The sequence below is a fragment of the Suncus etruscus genome, chromosome 15 (assembly GCF_024139225.1).
Source record: "Suncus etruscus isolate mSunEtr1 chromosome 15, mSunEtr1.pri.cur, whole genome shotgun sequence".
In the NCBI taxonomy this organism is placed as follows: domain Eukaryota; kingdom Metazoa; phylum Chordata; class Mammalia; order Eulipotyphla; family Soricidae; genus Suncus; species Suncus etruscus.
This window is the reverse complement of record NC_064862.1, coordinates 31,852,598-31,875,669: the sequence shown is the minus strand read 5'-3', so window position 1 is coordinate 31,875,669 and position 23,072 is coordinate 31,852,598. Positions and strand designations below refer to the sequence as shown.

Below are 23,072 nucleotides of genomic sequence, written 5' to 3'. Positions count from 1 at the left end.
CAACAACTTCTTTCTGTAGCTGAACATTGCTTGCACCCTCTATCTCGCACCACTTCTGAAGCTTCTCTTGCTAAGATAAACCACTCCTGTCAAGCTAGTCCTTGACCCCCGTCTTCTATTTTCATTGTTTCTGAGACTTCCTCCAGAAAATCTATCCCTCCCTCATCTGGCTTCTATCCTGTCCTCACCAAGGACCCTTCCAACGGGAAGGAGTCGGAGGAACCCCTAGACCCTCTAGATATCCAGACCCTAGAGGATGAGGCTGCCATATATCTTTGGTGGGATGCTGCAGCTTTGGCCCCTGCCATGGCCTTATCCCTCCGAACCTCAGTTCTGTGCACCCAGTCTGGTCGATTCAGACAAGGAGGATCCCCTGATTAGAAAGGAGTTAGAACTCACACAATGCCTTGAGAACCTCAAATGCATATGGCACCTGCAAGAACAGGTGGCTGCTCTGGATTCTCAAGTGCTTGCCATGCATAATTTGGAAACCGCGAGTGACACCCTAGTCTGTCCTATGCTAACCCGGTCCATGGCGCCTGCCACCCCCGTGCCTGTGGATCCTGAACCCCTCATCTGCCGGGGTGCCCCCATGGCCCCTGGTGAGGCCACCAAGGCAGCCCCTGATGCTGATGCTGAGGGCCCTGGCGGGGCTGTTGCACACACCAGAGAGGGTGCTGCAGCTGAGCCAAATGAGCCTGACTAGAGACTCCCTCTTCCAGAACGCCCTATTCGGCAGGTTATCAGAGAGTATCAGCAGTTTAATCATAAGACTCTTCATGACCTTTTTAATGCTGTTAAAACTTATGGTCCTGGGGCCAGAGAGGTGGTGCTAGACGTAAGGTGTCTGCCTTGCAAGCACTAGCCAAGGAAGGGCCGAGGTTCGATCCCCCCCATGTCCCATATGGTGCCCCCAAGCCAGGGGCGATTTCTGAGCGCTTAGCCAGGAGTAACCCCTGAGCATCAAACGGGTGTGGCCCAAAAAACCAAAACCAAAACCAAACAAACAAACAAAAAAAAACTTATGGTCCTCATGCTCCCTAAACTCAATCCCTTTTGGATGCCCTTCAGGAGGGTGGTGAACTCTTGCCTTGTGAATGGTTTAAGATCACTCAGGCTGTGCTCCCTCGAGCCCAATTCCTTACCTGGCAAGCAGACTTTTTGGATCGCTGTTGGAACATGGCTAATAGAGATGCAGGACCAAACCTTCCAGATCAGACTTATGCACAGCTAGCTGGACAGGGTAGTTTTACCTCCGAAGCCAGACAGCAGCGCCTATCCCCTGGCTTCTGGGCCCAGATGGCTACTGCCTGGAGAGCTCTCCCCTTCAAGGGGTCCGCGGCCACTCCTATTGCTCAGGTCACCCAAGGTGCCCAGGAAGATTATAGCGAGTTTATCAGCCGCCTATTAGAAGAGGCTGAAAGGGCTCTTGGAGGAGATGACCCAGATAATAAGATTATCAAGCAATTAGCTTATGAGAACGATAATTCCACCTGCTGTGCCATCCTTTGCGGAAAGCTAAGAGATAAGTCTTTAAGTGACATGATTCGAATGTGTAGTGAGGCTGACCTTTTTGTGCATAAAATGTCTCAAGCCTTTCATATGGCTGTTAGTGCTGCCCTTAATCATCCTAGTGGCAAAACCTGTTTTAAATGTGGAAAGAGAGGTCACTTTGCTTGGCTTTGTCCAGCGACAGGCATTCGTGTGCCGACCCCACAGACCTCCCAGCCTCCTTTCCCATCCTCAGTCTGCCCCCGCTGCAGGCACAACCGACATTGGGTCAATGCTTGCCGTTCTAAAATGGATGCGGCTGGCAATCCTCTGCCTCCCCTTCAGGGAAACAGGCAGAGGGGCCAGCCCGGGCCCCTCTTTCAGCCTCCTTCCTGCCAGCCTCCTTATTAACCATTTTACTTAATGTTCTAAACTTCAAATTAGGATTGTTTTAAAAATGTTTTGTGCTAAATCTAAACCTTAAAGCTTTTATTTTCAGCAAATCTCCACTCCATCTACATTAAGTACTTCCCGAAACTGGAAAAGTTTTTCTACAAAAATTTTTCTTACAAACATGCCGGCTAAATATTTAAAAGCGCTTGTCCAATTTTACCCGGGACAATTTTTCTAACGTAAGTTTTGGATCGATCCTTTTGTCTGTTCATGTGTGTGTTGTGCTGAATGAAAGTTGCCACTAGTGTGAAAAGTTTTGTTTAGTGTTGTTTCGTCTTGTGTGACATGTCTGTTTATTTGGTATTTCAAAGCCTTATCCATTTTTGAAATTTCAATAAATTTTTTCACAACTTGGTCAGTCTGGTCACTTAGCAGCTGACAGACTGTGGCATCCTGAACCTCCCAAGTATGCCTCTGTAGCTATAGGCCCCAATGTTAAGCTACATCCCGTGGCCCCACTCCCTCCCAAACCTATAACCATTTTGCCTCCTGCCAAGCTGTTTCCTTATAGACCTCCTGCAGTCGTGTTTTCACCCATCTTGAAAGAGCCTACCACCCCTGCGTTACCCACTGTTCCAGTCCTTCAACCTACCATTCCTGCCGGACCTGTTTCTAACTAACCCCACCTACGAGGAATGTTGGATTTACTACTCTGCCCAGCCGCCCTTCTATGAAGGAATTGCCACCTTCGGCACACCCACTGCTACCAACAACCCTCCTGACCTCCGATGGGGAGCTGAGACGCATCAAGGCATAACTTTGAGTCAGGTCATGGGTGTGGGACTTTGCTTACTCGAACCACATATGCGCCCCCCTCATCCAACTGTTGGACATTTGCAATCAAACCATTGTTGTTACCAACTCTTCCATCTTTGTTCAAGCCCCCAACTCCTCTTATTTTGCTTGCTCCACTGGACTTTCTCCCCATATTGTTACTGAAATGTTTCTTGCTTATCATGATTATTGTGTTTTAGTTTTGTTAATACCTAGATTAACCATTAGACCTGTTGATGATTTGCTTTGGGATAAGATTACTATGTTTAGACATAAGTGTGAATCTATTACGCTATTACCCTTGCTGTTGTTTTGGGTTTGAGTTTTGCTGGAGTGGGAACTGGTATTGCTTCTTTAATCACTTCACAAAGTCATTTTAATCAGCTTACGCGTGCTATTGATAGAGATGTCAAGGAACTGGAGGAAGGTTTAAAATATCTTTTTTTTTTTTTTTTTTTTTTGGTTTTTGGGCCACACCCTGTGACGCTCAGGGGTTACTCCTGGCTATTCACTCAGAAGTTGCTCCTGGCTTCTTGGGGGACCATATGGGACGCAGGGGGATCGAACCTCAGTCTGTCCTAGGCTAGCGCAGGCAAGGCAGGCACCTTACCTCCAGCGCCACCGCCCGGCCCCGGTTTAAAATATCTTACTGAGGATGGCAGCTGGGAAAAAAAATATCTTACTGAAACTGTTAGCTCTCTTGCTGAAGTTGTGCAGCAAAACCTCCTGTGGTTTGATTTGGCCTTTTTGAAGGAGGGTGGAGTCTGTGCTGCCTTAAAGGAAGAATGTTTCTTTTTTAAAGATAAGTTAGGACTTGTTAAAGATAGTATTAAAAAAGTCAAGCATAGCCTGGAAGAAAGGCAAAAACAGAGAGAGCAAAGTGAATCCTGGTATCAGAATTGATTTTCAACGTCCCCCTGGCTCTCAACCTTGATGCTCAGCCTGTTGGAATCTTTCATAGGATTTTTGTTGCTTATTTCTTTTGGCCCTTGGGCATTTTGTAAATTAACAGATTTTGTTAAAACTCAGGTTGACTCTGCCACCAAAAAGACAATAGCTGTCCATTACCAACATCTGGAGATGTCAGAGCCTCTGGACGCTGACTTTTATTGACCCCGCTTCTGTTAGACTTATAGGCTCTGAAGGACAACTTCCACAGGATGCTCTGCCACTTGAAAAGCTAATCAGACCATCCATGTGGTCCTGGCTGTGGAGCTGCCAAAGACAGGAATAGCTCAGTGCCAAGAGTCAGAGTCACACTCCCGCATATAATTAATGATTGGGCAGAACAAAATTATTTAATTGTTTTGAGTGCTGACCCTGGGAGCCCACTGGGTAGCCTAAGACAGGCTCTCTACCCACCTTTTCTTTTCTTTTCTTTTTTTTTTTTTTTTTTTTGGTTTTTTGGGCCACACCTGGTAACACTCAGGGGTTACTCCTGGCTATGTGCTCAGAAGTTGCTCCTGGCTTGGGGGACCATATGGGACACCAGGGATCAAACCGTGGTCCCGTCCATCCAAGGCTAGCGCAGGCAAGTCAGGCACCTTACCTTTAGCGCCACCGCCCGGCCCCCTCCACCCACCTTTTCTTTTACACTCAGAAAGGGGACATGCCAGAGACCAGACCCTAATATGGAATCCAGTAGGACAAGCAGTCTTGTGTGGCCTAAGTATGTAACCTAAGGCAATGGCTATTGCCCATGCCCCAGAGCCCAAAGAAATACCAGTGTTGTCCTATCAGTCAAACATTCCAGGAAGCTTGTGACATCTTTGAAACTTCACTAACCTTGAGATGTTCCTGTGTTTCTGATGTAAAGATAGCATGTAAAGGGCCTGGAGAGATAGCACAGTGGTGTTTGCCTTGCAAGCAGCCGATCCAGGACCAAAGGTGGTTGGTTCAAATCCTGGTGTCCCAGATGGTCCCCTGTGCCTGCCAGGAGCTATTTCTGAGCAGACAGCCAGGAGTAATCCCTGAGCACTGCTGGGTGTGGCCCAAAAACAAAAACAAAAAGGTAGCATGTAAAGATTACCCACAAGATGACCTCTGTAAAAGTTGTCTGTAATGCAGGCTGTTCCATCCTGCCTTCTCTCCACCCCCTGTAAAATCATGCTTAAAAGGAACCTGTGCAGATCAATAAATGGAACCTTGACAAGCCTCCATTTGCTTGATTCCCTTCTTTCCCCCCCCCCCCATTCTCTTTCAGGATGGATCCCCTCTGCACCCATGAATAACTGAGTCCTGTAGGTCAGGACACAAATGTCAGATGCAAGCTGCTTTACCTAATGAAATCTTAGATATAGTTAAGGATATTGCATTGTCCTCGTGGGAAAAAATTGATATTAATAGCACTGGTACAGGAACCTTTTTGAAAATTACCCAAGGCTTCCTTGAACCGTAATATCGTTTGTGGGTAGGCTTAAAGATGCGCTGAAACTACAAGTCAAAGATGAGATGAGAAAATTCCTCGAAAAATTTTGGCTTATCATAATGCGAATTTAGCCTGCACATCAGTATCTTGGTTCCATTACTTGACGTGCTTGTCAAATGTGCGTGAGATACCCCAAACCCCACACCGCTCGAACTCAGTACAAACATTCACGATTACCAAGGGAACAATGCCTTCCTCCCCTGGGGACAAAGCACTTTCTGGAAACCAGGGTTTTGCCCAAAATGCGGTAAAGGGCATCATTGGGCGAGACTGCCGGTTCAAAAACCTCTTTGGTAACAACCCAAGAGAGGTTTCAATACAAAACCCCAGGAGTACATTGCAGTACATTGCAGTGTGTAAATTACACTGCTTCCATTGTGGGCAGCCTGGGTATTTTAAGAGATTGCCGACTCCTTTTAAATTCAGTTCCCCAGGAGCACATATACACGATGCAGGGAAACACCCACAGGGCCCCACCCCAGGCCCTACCCAAACGGGCAAAATCCTCAGACCATAATGCTTCCCAGCCCAACCCAAGAAAATTCAACACAATTAGAGAATCGAATCACGTGACTTTGGGGAGCACTGGGTAGGACATAATATGCCCGGAGGACATTACCATTTACCCAAAACAATGCCCTTATATGTTGAAAATAGCACCAAATTCAATGGGTTTGATTCTTGGTAGAAATTCCTTCAACCTAAAGGGGATATCAATAACACTGGTATCAATGATTCAGATTCAATGGGAGAAATCATTGTGATTATTAACATACCAGTTACCTGGATTTTTAAGAAAGGGAAAGCAATCACCCAGCTCGTGATAGTGTCTTACGTCAAATGTGGGAACTCAAATAAGAAAAGTATCGGAGGTTTTGGAAGCAAAATCTGGGTGCAGTCCACAACCCACTTGTGGCTATGGTTGCTAAATTAAGAGATGAACACCCGGGCTAGGCGGTGGCGCTAAAGGTAAGGTGCCTGCCTTGCCTGCGCTAGCCTTGGATGGACCACGGTTCGATCCCCCGGTGTCCCATATGGTCCCCCAAGCCAGGAGCAACTTCTGAGCACATAGCCAGGAGTAACCCCTGAGTGTTACCGGGTGTGGCCCAAACACCAAAAAAAAAAAAAAAAAAAAAAAAAAGAGAGAGATGAACACCCAATGATAAAACTTCAATTGGAAGGACAAATGTTTGAAAGAATGCTGAACTCCGTGGCACAGGTTACCGTAATCTCTGATAAAGAATGGCCAGAAATTGGCCTCTCCAGGAAATCCTGTATTCTCTAGAAGGAATAGGAGGTTTAAGTTCCTATTTGCTGAGTACAAAGACTATGGTGTTTCATGACCCAGAATCAAAGAGCTTTATCAGACCTCAGGTGGGCCCATTTTTTACCATCTTTGTGGGGTTGTGACCTACACAAACAATGAAAGGCAAAATTCCATATCCCATTAGCTCCAGAAGCACCCAAACCTTCCCTTGATTCAAAAACTCAAAATTGGAGCTGGAGAGATAGATGAAGGTAGGGTGTTTGCTTTGCATGCAGAAGGACGGTGGTTCAAATCCTGGTGTCCCATATGATCCCCCGACCCTGCCAGGAGCGATTTCTGAGTATAGAGCCAGGAGTAAACCCTGAGCGCTGCTGGATGTGACCCAAAAACAAAAACAAACACATACAAACAAACAAAAATCCAAAAACACCAAAAAAACTCAAAATTTTTCTTAGGGGCCACTGCTATAAAAACTCCAGCACTGATAAAAATAAAATGGAAATCTGATGAACCAATTTGGATAGGTCAGTGGCCCCATAAAGCTGATAAATGAAAGATGCTGACAGAATTAGTGGATGAACATCTAAGTTTAGGACATACTGAACCTCCTTTTTCTCAATGGAATTCGCCCATATTTACAATAAAATAAATACAGGAAATAGACTTTTGATGGATCTTAGAGTTGTGAATTTATCCATGATACCTATGGGCAAACTGCAGACAGGTTTACCATCTCCAGTAGTTGTTCCAAAAAACTGGCCATTAATAATAATTGATTTAAAAGATTGCTTCTATCATATTCCTATTCACCCAGATGATAGAAAAGGTTTTGCATTTTCAGTTCCTTCTCTCAATAATACTCATCCCTGCAGGCGTTTCCAATGGACCATTCTCCCCCAGAGCATGCTGAATCCCCTTTCTGCCCCTGAAGCAATCCTTTTGTTACTCCCAAAGATCCCTCCCAGAAAAGGGCTGGTCTTAACATCAAGTAAGGTTACTCAGGAAGATGGAGGTGGGATGCAATTTAGCTAAATCCCTGAATACTACCTCTACAGCCATTGCCTTACTTAATGAAGAACAAGTACAATTGAGGCAAGCCATCCTGGATGAGCAGCCATACACTATTTGCTGCTGTTTCATCAAGGCTGTGAGAAGGTAAAAGGCGTGTGTTGCTTTAATATTTCTGATAATAGGGCCCGGAGAGATAGCACAGCGGTGTTTGCCTTGCAAGCAGCCGATCCAGGACCTTAGGTGGTTGGTTCGAATCCCGGTGTTCCATATGGTCCCCCGTGCCTGCCAGGAGCTATTTCTGAGCAGACAGCCAGGAGTAAGCCCTGAGCACCGCCGGGTGTGGCCCAAAAACAAAACAAAACAAAAAACACAAAAAACAACAACAACAACAAAAAACAAACAAAAAAAACAAAAAACCATTTCTGATTATAGCCAGGAAATTCAGGATAAGATGGATAAATTGCATCACCTGGCCATGAATATTAAACAAGATGGAGGAGAATGGAACCTGTTTGGTTGGTTAACTCCCTTTTGTCCTCCTTCCTTGGCCCCCTCATTGGCTTCCTATTGGTAATCTCATTTGGGCCATGGACTTTTAAAAAAATTAACTGATTTTATTAAGCATCAAGTTGATGAATTGCTGTCAAAACCTATTCAGGTACATTATCATTGTTTAGACTTACAGGACAGAGGCTTCCTGTGGACTCTTGTGAGACTCTGAATACCACTGTGTAATCCACAATAAAGCCATACACAGGAACAACCGAGGAGCTATCCTGGCATGGTATCCTACCCCAGCTTGGGCCCTTAAAATGGCATGCCAAGGAATATTGCATGGCCTGTGGGCCAAAATTAGCAAGGTCAAGTCAGTGGAAAAGGCAATATGGAAAAATCCAGAAAAACAAGATTTCTATTTTACATTTTGCTTAACAGAGTTGACTATTTCCATCCTGTGATCTTCTGGTGGGGCTATGCATTGATTCTGCTGGAATCTCAGGACTAGAAAGCCTAACTGTGGAAAGGCACAATCAGGCCCAGAGTATTTGGGATGAGAGCATTAAACATCATTTATGCAGGCTGAGCCTACGCATTGGCATAAAGCGCAGTGACATATAAGGAGATCCTGGAATATGACCCCTTTGGGCCCCTTAACTGGGTGCCGTAGATCACCAGTGGGATTCCATAGGCAATAAACCTTGGTGAAACTCCTTATAAATGGAAAACAGCCTGCACACTGCCAGACCTTCGTATGACAAAGGTGCTAAAGCTAATCCAAGCAGGGTAAATGGGATGATCCAGTGCTTGCCATGCAAAATGGGCTGACCTTAAATAGACATCTGGACCTCTCTGTTAAGCAACTTTTTGTTTTGTTTTGTTTTTTGGGTCACAGCACTCAGAGGCTGGCTCTATGCTCAGAAATCGCCCCTGGCAGGCTTGGGGGACCATATGGGATGCAGGGATTCGAACCATCATCCTCTGCATGCAAGGCAAACGCCTTACCGCTGTGCTATCTCTCCAGCCCCATTAAGCAACAATTTATTAGCTATATTTCTATGTTTGGAAAACTTTTCCTAGTACTGCCATGGGAACACTGACTTCCTTCTGACACTTGATGTGGGAAGCTGAAGCCTGATAGTCTTTCAGAATACCTGAACAGGATGCAGCCTGTCAAAGAAAAACATTGAACCCTGAGAACATTATAAAATGCTCGGGATCAGGATGATTGACCAACTAAATAGAACTATATAGAATTATTTAGGGTATAGGATAGCTGTTAAACAATATATCCTCATAATTGTAGTTAGGAAATTATATTTTTTAATCTTGCTTTATATTAGAAGGGGGAGATGCCGGGGCCCTTGTAACAAGCAGAGAACTTTGCTAAAAGCACGAAGCCCTGAGAAGTGTAATCATTTAAGGCTTAAAGACAATAAGAGCATAGAATTTTAACCCTGGGAAACTGAGTCTAACTTACCTGAAGTCCCCTTATCTGTACATTCCAACCCCTCTCAATGGGCTGTTATCTAGATATTCCTGTCTGTTCAATACATCTATGCCATATCTGTATGCATACGTGCAGAATTCTGCCTGCAAAAGGTATTTAAGCTAAGCCTTGTGCTTCAATAAACGGAATCCTTCTCCCATTCTGTCTGTCTCTGTCTCTGTTATTTGTTCTGTGTTTGTGTACTCTCATTCCCCCCAAGAAAAAGTAACCCACATATTGACTGGTATCCCTTGCAGGTTGGGGCCTCTACAGAGATGCACCAGTGTTGCATTAAATAATTAACGATGGGGCTGGATGGCGGTGGATGGCGATGGATTTCTCTTCGTGCCATCCCAGTCCACGTGGCTCTGCAACCTCCATGCAGTCGGCGAGTCCCAGGCCCAGGTGAAATCACTCACTCACAGTCAGGCGTTAGGAAGCAACAACTTTATTCAAGCCCTAACCACCACGTGTGTGTGGCCTATTCATAACCTTTCAAGCACAGCAATATTTTGCTAGCCCTGCATCTTATTTCCTGTTAGCCATCTTCCCTTTGGGCTCCATGCTGGTCAAAGACCAGAACACAGAAACCCAGAAGCCAGAGCGCACAGCAGCGCAAAAAGGGCAAAAAGCCAAAAGGGCTGAATTTCCTTCGTTCAAGCCTTATCTAACATTTCCAAAACCCCTCCCAGGAATGGGAGGGTCTCGCAGGTAAGGTTACACCTACTATCCGGTTTCCAAGACCCCTCCCAGAAATGGGTGGGTCTCAGGGTCTAAAATAGGTACACCCACACACCAGCAAGCTCCAGCTCAATGACCCATGGCACTCCCTAACTCTCACTCAGGACATCAGTAGCAGGCAAGGCAAGAGACTTGCGGCACTCCCAAACAAGTGTTTCCCCTGGGCTCTGATGGTTGGAAAAGGCCACGGCAACTTCTGCTTCTCTTGCACACTAGAGGGACACATCCAGGTAAGGACCCCTACAGACACATGTACTTCCCATGATTGTAACCTGGCCGCGCCAGCTGACAGAGGGTCTAGAAGCCCCACTTTCATCCATGTGAGCAGACCTCTCAGGACCCTGGGCATTCCTGGTCCCAGATTTAAATAAGAAGAGGGAAGAAAGGCCAAGAGGGCCCCTCGCCATCTGTCCCAATCATGGAATTTAGAGGTCTGTTCAGTACCCATGTGGTAAAGGGGACTTTCCAAGGCCCAGTGGGGGCGGGAGGGGGCTTGTTAATGTGGCACACACCCAGCCGGGCTACAATAGCCGGAAAATAGCAAGAGCCTGCCTAGGGGACTGGCAGTATGGCTGGGTATGGCTCAAAAACACCAAAAAGAAAAAAAAAAAAAAAAAGTCCAAGAGAAAACCTTGATTCCTTAAACCAAATGACCCAGACACAGCCCAAGGCTACATGAATCTTCAAAAATGCTCAAGGGATTCAAGTCAGAACTAAGTCAAACTGCAATTCAACTGTAGCCTCCTGGTTTCCCTCTACCAAACAAAGCAACTATCCTGTGGAAGTGTGAGTCAAACCACCAAGCCCGCCTTCTCAGGAGACACTGGCACCCCAACCTGGGGCCCCAGCAGACTATTTCCCAACTCTGTGTCCTAGGATTGCTCTAGGAAGTGCTTGTGAGATCATTTGGTGTCCAGGAGAGTCTGGAGCAAGGCAGATCCCTTCACCTCTGCCCTATTTCCCTGTATCTTTTTATTTGTTGTGGGTTGGCTGGCCACACCCAGGGGTGCTCAGAATCTAATCCTGCTACTGTGACCCAGGGTGATCTCTGATCTTGCTGGGTAGTGCATGCAATGTTGGGGACAAACCACTTGCCAGGCAGACACTTTAATTCCCTTCATCCCTTTGTACCAGCATTTCCTTAGCCTGGCAAAAGACTTTATAAACCATAAACAACTGTCTATTCCCCAGCACCTAATATGATAGATACCCTAGGGACAACTAGGTCACTCCTATACAAAGACAGGAACACCCCTGAGCACAGGAAGGGCCTGGAGAGTTAGTACAGTGGGTAGGGTACTTGACTTAAACACAACTTACACTAGTGACTTGGGTTTGATCCCCAACACTCATTATGGTCTCCCAGTCTTCTTCTGGAGTTATCCCTGAGCACAAAACCAGGAGTAAGCCTGAGAACAACTGGGTACAGACAAAAAAAAATGTTAAAAAGAAAAAAAATGGGGCCTGGAGAGATAGCACAGCAGTGTTTGCCTTGCAAGCAGACGATCCAGGACCTAAGGTGGTTGGTTTGAATCCCGGTGTCCCATATGGTCCCCCGTGCCTGCCAGGAGCTATTTCTGAGCAGATAGCCAGGAGTAACCCCTGAGTACCGCTGGGTGTGGCCCAAAAAACAAAAACCAAAAAATAAAAAAAGTCCCTCTGTAAACTCAATCAAAACGCTGAGAGGGCCTAAAGAGATAGTACAGTGGGTAAAGCAATTGCCTTGCATATATTGGTTCTGATTCAATCTCCAACAAGGCACAGCTAGGAGTATACTACCAGGAATGATCCCTGAGTCAGGAGTACTTTAGAGAATGAACATGATGAGTGCTCCCCTACATACATACGCGAAAAGGAACTGACAATACAATGACAGGGAACCAAGTACATAAAAAAAAAAGAACTATGAAATACATGTAGTATTGGGGGAGGGTGTCAAAAATACTATTGTGCTATCTCTCCAGCCTTAATATATTTATCAATTCTAATGTACTCAACTTCAAATATTGCAAGGAGAGATTTCTAAGCTCAAAGCCAGGAAGAAGCCCTAAAACATTGTTGGAGTGTCCCAAAAGTCAAAAACAAAAAATGAAACAAACAAAAAAAAAAAAAAGGAAGAAAAAAATAGGCATTTCACCAAGACATACAGATGACCAGCAGACCCATAAAAAATAATTGTCATCACTTATTAGGGAAATGCTTTTCCAAACAATAATGCAACACCACCTGACACAGTTAGAATGGCTATTATCAAAATGACAAGTAACATATGTTAACAAGAAAACAGAGAAAAGGGACCTTATGGAGGCCAGAGCTATAGCATAGTGGTAAGGCATTTGCCTTGCACACAGCCAACCCAGGATGGACCCAGGTTCGGACCCAGGCTCAATTCCTGGCATTCTATATGGTCTCCCAAGCCTGCCAGGAGCGATTTCTGAGTGAAGAGCCTGAGAACTGCTGGGGCTGAGACGCAAAAAAGAAAAAAAGAGGGGGACCCTAGTATGCTGTTGGTGGAAATGAACATGGGTACAGGCACTATAAAAATCCTCAAAATAGGGGCCGGGCGGTGGCGCTAAAGGTAAGGTGCCTGCCTTGCCAGCACTAGCCTAGGATGGACCGCGGTTCGATCCCCCGGTGTCCCATATGGTCCCCCAAGCCAGGAGCGACTTCTGAGCGCATAGCCAGGAGTAACCCCTGAGCTTACGGGTGTGGCCCAAAAAAAAAATCTTCAAAATATTCAGACTGGAAATATTATCTGATCCAGCTGTTCCACTTCTGAATATTACCTGGAAAATATATATTTATCCCTTATGATCACTATAGCATTATTTTCAACTGTGAATATGTGAAAACAACTGTGTTGTGGCAGCTGAGTGGATAAAGAAGTGGTATGCAGTAACATGAAGCACAATGATTTGCATTTATGCCAGCATATAAGATGGCAGTCCCAAATCCCTACTATATATGAACATGGGCACCTAAAGTTCTGCATTTTTCTTTTTTTTTGGGGGGGGCACACCCAGTGACACTCAGGGGTTACTCCTGGCAATGCGCTCAGAAATTGCTCCTGGGGGGCTGGAGAGATAGCACGGAGGTAAAGCGTTTGCCTTGCATGCAGAAGGAATATGGTTCGAATCCTGGAATCCTATATGGTTCCTGGAGCCTGCCAGGAGCGATTTCTGAGCATAGAGCCAGGAGTAACCCTTGAGCACTGCTGGGTGTGACCCAAAAACCAAAAAAAAAAAAAAAAAAAAAAAAAAAAAAAACTTGCTCCTGGCTTGGAGGACCATATGGATGCCGGGGGATAGAACTGCGGTCCATCCCTAGGCTAGTGCAGGCAAGGCAGAGGACGCTTTACTGCTTGAGCCACTGCTCTGGCCCCAAGTTTCTTACAGACAGCTGTCTCCCACATCTTTATGAGATGAGGGAAAATGGCAAAATCACATTTCTCAGAATGTATTCCTATTTCATTTTTTTGGTATTCCTATTTCTAAGCAAAACATGATTCTCAATACACAAGGAAATGGAACTTGACTATCAAAACAAAAGATGAAATCTTGAGGGGCTGGAGCAGTGGCGCAAGCCATATAAGGTGTTTGTTTTTTTTTTTGTTTGTTTGTTTGTTTTGGGCCACACCCGGCGTTGCTCAGGGGTCACTCCTGGCTGTCTGCTCAGAAATAGCTCCTGGCAGGCACGGGGGACCATATGGGACACCGGGATTCGAACCAACCACCTTTGGTCCTGGATCGGCTGCTTGCAAGGCAAACGCCGGTGTGCTATCTCTCCAGGCCCCATATAAGGTGTTTGTGTTGTACACGCTAACCTAGGATGGATCATGGTTTGATCCCCCGGAGTCCCATATAGTCCCCCAAGCCAGGAGTGATTTCTGAGCGCATAGCCAGGAGTAACCCCTGAGCATCACCTGGTGTGGCCCAAAAACCAAAAAAACAAAACAAAAAAAACCACCAAACTTAAATTTCTTTGTGCCACAAATTAAACCTTGAACTTCAAGTATAAAAAACGTACCTATCACTGAGCTACAGCCCCAGCCCAAGAAGACCACGCCTCTTGGTGACCAGCCCCGCCCCTACCAGAATAGGCCACGCCTCTTGGCGCCCAGTCCAGCTCCTTCGTGAGGCTCCTTGGCGGCCCGAGCGCCCCCTGCCGGGCTCTCGAGAGGAGGCATCGCCTGCTGAAGGTGAAATTTCAGTCCCCGCCCCAAAGGCCCATTTCACAGATGGAGAAAGACAAAACTCCGAGAAAATGAGTTTGAGTACCTGCATTGGCTTTAGCACCTTCGAAACTGAACTGCGGTAGGTTCTTCTGCACCCAAGTTTCCCGAATCTCAGTAGAAAAAGTTTTTTGTAGTGTAGCACAGCCTGTATGGAGGTGCTTGGGGGGCCCTTGTGGCTGGACTCGAACCGTGGTCTGTTGCTTGCAAGGCAAACACTTTGAGCATTGTGCTAGCCGTCTGGTTCTAAGCTGTTTTCGTAAAGTGGAATCAAGAAAATGAGTATGGAGAAGTCAGGTCTATCCCATCAGTAGTTTTTAGGGAATGGAGGTTGAGGGCTAGCTTTTCTTAATAACCTCTAGCTCAGAAATTCTGTTTCTCTGCACAGTATGAGTCATCTGATAGTGGTTAATCTTTAGGTAAAAATGAGAGATGTGCTGTCACCAGCATTCCAGGGCCCAGGTCAAGAGAAACCACAATCCACCTTTCAAGACACGACAAAAATTCAGATATTTATTTAGATGAAATTTTCCTCCTTTGAAAATGGATGATGTATGATTGTATTCCAAAATTCAAAGCATGCCATGTAGACCAAAGAAAGCACACGTGTGATTTGCCCTGTGAACTCTGGAAACATGAAAGAAAATCATTCAAGGAGCGAGGTCAGCCAATTGGTTTCAGGCAGTGGCCAGCTGGCTAAATTGGTAGAAACCCAGGCAGGACAGGCCTGGGTTTGGGAGTGGATTGGGTTCTTCCTGGGATGAAGGGCCCCCACATCAGCTGGTCCCTGAGGTCCCTCCCATCTGACTCTCTTGTACTGGGTCTTTGCAACTATCATTTCCTAAGATCAGATTTAGGTCGTGGCAAAGTGTCTAAATGACTGGGAAGATAGTGGGATAGAAAATGGATCATGAAGATATTGGGATCAAGAAAATGGATCATGACATGCCATCTAGGACAAAGTTCAAACCAACTACATCCGGTGCCAGCTCTTGTGTAAGCAAAGGTGATTACAACAATTATCTTTTTTTTTTCAGTCCTGTGCAGTTCAGTGTAGACACAGTTCAGATTTTTCTCCTCTGGGTGTGGCAGGTAGCTTCAGATGGATGTCCGAGTATATAGAAAGACTGGACACAGAGAAGGTGTAGTGGATGGGCCTGATGTCTGTTTCCTGAGAATATCCTTTTTGTTTGCTTGTTTTTGTTTGGGGGTCACACCCAGCAGCACTCAGGAGTTACTGGCTCTACACTCAGAAATCGCTCCCGGCAGGCTCGGGGGACAATATGGGATGCCGGAATTCAAACCACTGACCTACTGCATGCAAGGCAAACGCATTACCTCCATGCTATCTCTCCGGCCCCCTTGACTAATTTTTATAGTGATCTAAAGTTGGACAAAAGACACTTCCCTGCTCATAAAAGCTCTCTTTGGTATTAAACATGTTTCCCCTTCTAACACTTTCAAGATCTATAAAGATGGAGGGAGTAGTGATGTGATTCTTCCTATACTGGCAAAATCTCAAAAACAAAAGCCTACCAAACTATCAAATCCAACACAATTTCTGAATGAGGAATGGGGACCCCAGATGTACTGGCCTGCTAAGGCCAGAGAGGCTCTACATAACAGGAGTATCCTGGGAATTACATTAACCAACTCACTAGTTTCCTCAAGTTCTGTCAATAGGCAGGTAGATAGGGGGTGGGGGGGCAAGCAAATGAATCCATAAGCAAGAGAGATTGCAGTTTTTGACAGCAGTCTCCTGAGACCAGGAGTGTATTGTGCAACGACAGCTGATGAAAGACAAAGTAAAGTGAAAAGCATCTTACCTGATGTAAACATGGCCAATTGCCAGAGTCCCCCAGGGCAACCAATCATCAAGGAAAAAGAAAATGGGAGAAAAGAAGAAAAATGCTTTTATTAGCAGAAACACTGAAGGTGGTAGGCGCAGAAAAATGGGGGAAAAGAATCACTATAATCCACTGAGCACCTGTGGGGATCACTAGTGTTAGTAATAGTAAAGACACTGATGTTAGAAAATAATCAGTAAAAGCCATGAGGCCATGGAGGCAAAAAGATCAGCCACTACCCCTGGGACTCCCCTACTTGAGAAGACCTCCAGGATCCCAGATTCACTCACACCCAGGTTCTTTACTTCAACAAGTAAATCATTGAAGTGTTATGACATCTGAATTATATAAAAGTTAAGGACTCTGGGGCCGGAGAGATAGCATGGAGATAGGGCATTTGCATTGTATGCAGAAGGACGGTGGTTCCAATCCTCACATCCCATGTGGTCCCCTGTGCCTGCCAGGGGCGATTTCTGAGCGCAGAACCAGGAGTAACCCCTGAGCGGGGTTGACCCAAAAAAAAAAAAAAAAAAAAAAAAGTTAAGAACTCTACAAGGAAAAATAACTGGGAGCACATGCGTGCATTCACAACACTTGGTCTCTGTGGGTTCTTAAGTTTCTTTATAGGCTTCACAGTGCATGTGTAAATTTACATCTACATCTATTTAATAAAATATTCAGGTGCCTTTAGTCAAGAGCTCTGCTGGCAGGAAGTGGCATGGATGTTCAGGTTTACTGCAAAAGCATCTTTAAGTAATGGAAAAGATGGGGATGGTAGAAAAGCTTGTAGTAAATCTTAGATTAGTGAGTTATAAGACAGAGGCTGCTGCCCAGTCTTTTTATAAAAGACCCATTTTATTGATTTGGCTTTTTAGCTTCACAAGCAGTGTTCTGGAAACCTGGGAGCTACTCATCCTGACTCTGAAGGCCAGACAGTTCAGTGCTTACCAGCAATGCTGGGGATTGAACTCAGTGTTCCTGAATGTAAGACATGGGCTCTAGTCCTTTGAGCTATCTCTCAAGACCTGAAATCTCTAGTTTTTCAAATGAGAAAAATGAAATTCAGAAACATGAAATAACTGGCCTCAAGTACCAGTGATTTCTGAGCAGATATATAGCCAGGAGTAACTCCTGAGCACCTCGGGTGTGACCCCAAAACCAAAAAAAAAAAAAAAATTTAGGGTAAGCTAACATTTGGCTAGACTTAGAAGCATTGTTTTGTTGTTGTTGTTGTTGTTGTTGTTTAGTGTTTTTTATAATTCACATTCAAAACCAGGACAGTGTACATCTAGTGGAGCTTGGGGACTGTGTAGGCCATTTTCATTGATGCTCAGGAGCATATCGTGCTGAAGAAAGAAATCAGGTCATGTGTATAATAGCATACAATCTACCATTAAAACAAGTCTGTGACCTATGTGACCAATGCATTCTTTCATTATACTTTCAATGTCCATGATAACAGTTGAGATGTCCCCCTTTTCACCAGATAATAATGTTGACTTTCCTCTTACTTTTTTCTGGTTAAAGTGGTTTCGAATTTTTTTTTTTTTTATCAATTTTGTTGCCATTTGCCAAAAAACTAGCTCTGAGTTTGGCGTTGTCAGTTATATCAAATGAGGTTTGGTCTTCAAGTTAGTGTGTTTTTAGCACAATCTCAAATGTCATGACTTCAACTTATATGGAAAGATTCTATTGTCTTTTTAAAGGTGGATTCTTATTCATGAAACTCCTTTCTTTTCTAGCAAGTTGGATTAAATATTATGAATTTTTCTCAAAAGCCTATTTGTGTGCCCAGAGATTTTGGATAGTAAACAACTTAATTCGTATAGATATGATTCTAGTTTTGAGTTTTGCCATCTCTGGACTGTGCATTATGGTAGTAACTGAAAAAGAAAAAATAACTGAAAAAAAAAAACCTTGAACAAAGTGTGTTTAATTATCATAGAAATGCACAGACACAAATGCAATCGTTGCTATCTAGAACAGAGGCATATCTGGTATATAGCTGGCAATCCTACCATTACTTGGAAGTTCAAAAAAACCAGTTTATTCAGTGTGTAGAAGCAGCTTACACAAGAGTTAGAGTTAGTTCCTCTATAATCAAGAAAACATTGGGTAGTTCACTTTTGTGGTGAATCTTGGAAGCCTCTAAAATTCATGGGCACACCATCATCTGGCTGAAAATTCTGGGACACTTTGGGAGGAGGGTGGGCTGAGTCCTCACCCTCCTGAAGCCACAGCCACTTAGTTAAAAAAAAATCAATATAAAATCAATTATTTGGGGGCCATCTCGGGAGCAGGCTAGCAGATGAGTGGGAAACTGGGAGTAATGGTGGACGAGGAAATGTTACACTGATAGTAGGATACTGGTGTCAAAACACGGAATAACAGAAACAACTCTATTATGAGTGCTTTGTAAACTATGGTGTTTAAATAAGTAATAACATTTTTGCCACACCCAGTGATACTCAGGGGTTACTCCTGGCTATGCATTCAGAAATTACTTCTGGCTTGGGGGACCATACGGGAAGATCAAACTGCCATCTGTCCTAGGCTAGCGCAGGCAAGACAGATAGATGCCTTACCGCTTGAGCCACTGCTCGTGCCCCAAATAACAACATTTGAAGATTTCCTAGGTAATTGGGGGGCATTGGGAGCAGACTAAAAATCAGAACATCATGTTACCTGACTCAAAAAGGATATTACAGGGGGCTGGAGAGATAGCACAACAGTAGGGCATTTGCCTTGCATGCAGAAGGATGGTGGTTCAAATCCCAGCATCCCATATGGTCCCCCAGGAGTTATTTCTTAGTGCATAGCTAGGAGTAACCCCTGAGAGTCACTGGGTGTGGCCCAAAAATCAAAACAAAAAAGAATAATAACAACCAGTGCTTCTGAGGATAGAGGGAGAAAGGGACTTTCATTCACTGCTGGTGGAATGTGTATTGGTTCAACTTTTGGAAAAATAAATGGACGTTCCTCTAATACCTGATAGTTGAGCTTCCATTTGACCCAGCTTTTCTTTTCTTTCTTTTCTTTTCTTTTTTTTTTTTTTTTTTTTTTTTTTTTTTTTTGGTTTTTGGGCCACACCCGGTGACTCTCAGGGGTTACTCCTGGCTATGCGCTCAGAAATCACTCCTGGCTTGGGGGGACCATATGGGATGCTGGGGGATCGAACCACGGTCTGTCCTATGCTAGCACTTGCAAGGCAGACACCTTATCTCTAGCGCCACCTCTCCGGCCCCAGAGGCATGTATTCTTACATTCATTGCAGCTCTAGTCTTAATAGCCAGAATCTGGAAACAACCTAAGTACCTGAGAACTGAGAGGATAAAGAAAGCATGGAATCCTATGGGACTGTTAGAAAAAAATGAAGTCATGGAATTTATCTATACATAGATAGATATGAAAAGTACAATGTTGAGTGAAATGAGTCAGAGAGAGAAGGGAAAGATATGAATGCTTGCACTCATGGTGCATAAAAGGAAAGAGAGATTAGAGAGAGAGTGAATAAAATGTTTTCCACAGAGGCAGGCTGGGTGTGTGTTTGGTGGGGCAAGGAGGATGACTGGGGAAATTGGTGGTGGCAGGAAATGAAGACTGGTGAAGGGTCAGGTGTTGGAATATTTTACTACTGAAACGCAACTATCAAATGCTTTTTAAGTCTATACATTACAGTGGTTTAATTTTTGTTGTTGTTGTTGTTGTTTTTGGGTCACACCCGGCAGTGCTCAGGGGTTCCTCCTGGCTCTATGCTCAGAAATTACCCCTGGCAGGCTTGGGACCATATGGGATGCTGGGATTCAAACCACCGTCCTTCTGCATGCAAGGCAAACTCCCTACCTCCATGCTATCTCTCTGGCCACATACAGTGGTTTAATTAAAAAAAAAAAAAAAGTAATCTAGTGGCCAGAGAAATAGCACAGCAGGAAGGGGGCACTTGACTTTCATGCTGCTGACCTGGGTTCAATTTCCACCATCCCATATGTTTCCCTTAGCATGCCAGGAGTATCCATGACTCTGCTGGGTGTAGCCCCCTCACATACAAATTAAATATACAAATTACATAAAGATAAATGCATACAAATTACATAATAACATACAAATTAACATAAAGAGCTTATTTAACAACAAATTAACCCCAAACCCACCAAGAAACCCTCTGCTATTTTCTTGTCTCCCCATCTGGGACACAGGAAGTGAGACATTAGGCCTGTACCTAGCAGACAGGAATAAATCAGATATGACTAACACTTAATACTTCTCCATGATGCTCCTTCAAACTGTCACTTAAGGGCCTGGAGAGATAGCACAGCGGCGTTTGCCTTGTAAGCAGCGGATCCAGGACCAAAGGTGGTTGGTTCGAATCCCGGTGTCCCATATGGTCCCCCGTGCCTGCCAGGAGCTATTTCTGAGCAGACAGCCGGGAGTAACCCCTGAGCACCACCGGGTGTGGCCCAAAAACCAAAACAAACAAACAAACAAAAAAACAAAAGCTGTCATTTATAAGTAGAATGATCCCAGGGCCAGAAAGATAGTACAGTGGGTAAAGCTCTTGCCATTCTTGCAGCAGATCTAGGGTTCATCCCAGGCATCCTATATAGTCCCCTGAATACCACCAGGAGTAATTCCTGAAGTGCAGAGTCAGGAATAAGGCAGCCTAAACATCACAGGACTAGCCAGGTCATGCTCCAGAGCCCACCCCATAACAAGCTAAACACTTGACCTGTAGACAAAACTGACCTTTTCCTTAAAGAGCTTCTTCTGTATTCTTCCACTTTCCATAGAGAGAGTGTCTTCAAGAGGATGTGCGGAGACTGTCTTGGTTCATCCACAGGCACAATATCGGGCAGAAAAATAATCACAGAAACATTCTTTTGCATCTCGCTGTGATGTTGGGAAATGAAGAATGTGCTCACTTACTGTTGACTCACAATGCTTCAGTATAGGTGAAAAATGCTCAAGGATGGAGCCCAATGGCGGAAGCCATCAGCTGTGGCGATAGACAGATGATGACAGCTCTCCTAAGGAAGCCTAAGCAGCAATCCAGGGAAAGTGTTAAAGAAAAATGACCTTGATTATTAAAAGCTCTGAAAGAGCTCAGTGACTTATCTAGAACTTCACTGGGATTTTCAAAGCTGGGTGCCCTTACTTTCCTGAATTCTGCCTTCCAATGCATGTAAGATTATCAAACAAGGTATCTAAATCAGGCTTGACACTACTCTTATAGACTTACTGACATGAAGTGCCACCAAGGGGTTCTATGCTTCATTTTCAGTGAGGATGTGGCAACCCCTATATCTTTTGTAGTATTAGACAATGAACAAAATTTATCAGTGAGAACACCATGAGGAATCAGAGATGGAAACAGAGGAGGAGGCTGACATTTTGATGAATAATGCTATTTATTCTGCATCTTTATCAACCAAATCAATTTCTTTCACATGTGTCTAAATAGGATGGCTCTTTTGGGAAGATAAAACCAAAAGAGTAGGAAATTTTGACAGACTTATCTGGTAAATGGACTTGTTTTAGAATCAAGAAAAAGAAGAGAACAGCTCACTGAAGATGACATTTTTTGAAATAAGGCCATTATGGAGATTTTAAGTAAAGACAGAAAGATTATGAAACAAAATTTTGAGCTGGTTCGAAGAGCCTTACCTCTCCCCCTCAGAACACCAGTATATATCTGCTAAAAATGGAAAAGCTCTTGGTCAAGAACTTGTTGTGCAGAGAGAGTAAGAAAGCATTTAAATTCACAATAGCCATGAGCTAATTTCCCTTGGGAATCAAGTCATTATTTTGAAAGTAATAGTTCTTTTCAAGCACTTTAATAAGCTCAGATAATTTGTTCAGATGAAGCTTCCTCCAGGTTTTCCTGTAAAACTAGACATACCCGTGTTTCCTGCCATCCCAGCCACTTTTCAGGAGTTTTGCTTCGATGACTTTGATGGTTTCATCTTCACTCTTACCTTGTGACTTCAAGGAAGACCCAAGCTCATTTCTTGACCTATAATGGCTAGGAATATTACGCTGCCAAAACTAGGAGAGCAAGAGAATTCAAAGATCCCAAATGTGTACCCAAATAGAAAAGGGAATTTCCACACAGGACTGACCCATCAGGAATACAAGGAAATGGACCTCTAAGGATTTCAGCAGGTTTCCTGGTGGGCCATTTATTTAGGCTTTTTCAAAGTAACCATAAATGGAATAGTTTGACATTTTAATGACCTTCAATCCTTCTTATGTAAAATAGCTCTAAGTGCTGAATGTTTTTTTAAATTTTTACACTTCTTGAAACATCTATATAAGGGCCCGGAGAGATAGCACAACAGCGTTTGCCTTGCAAGCAGCCGATCCAGGACCAAAGGTGGTTGGTTCGAATCCTGGTGTTTCATATGGTCCTCTGTGCCTGCCAGGAGCTATTTCTGAGCAGAGCCAGGAGTAACCCCTGAGCACCGCCGGGTGAGGCCCAAAAACCAAAAAAAAAAAAAAGAAAAGAAATATCTATATAAGTAAATATATATATATATATATATGTATGCTGGATTACTGGTCCCACCCTAATCAATATTCACACTCCACCCTAGGGTGTGATCTGCTATTCCTCCTCCACCCTAGGGTGTGGCCTGGTTAAAGAAAAGACAAATTGGGGGGGGGGTTGCTGGGTGAGACACATTCACCCCAGAGACTGTCACAGAGATTTGCAATGACCACATGCCCTGCTACCAAACTCATGCAAGTATTTGTGGCTGTTGTGCGCTGACAGGCTTTTGTGTTCTTGTCCGGGCCTGTGTGCCTTGGATGTGTTGATCCCCAGAAGGGACCACCTGGGATTGGACTCC

At 44.4% G+C, this 23,072-nt stretch overlaps 1 pseudogene; it reads left to right on the top strand.

Moving 5' to 3' along the window:
* Positions 1 to 532: 532 nt before the first annotated feature.
* Positions 533 to 22,243, top strand: LOC126029787 (ankyrin repeat domain-containing protein 13C-like; annotated as a pseudogene).
* The last annotated feature ends 829 nt before the right edge of the window (positions 22,244 to 23,072 follow it).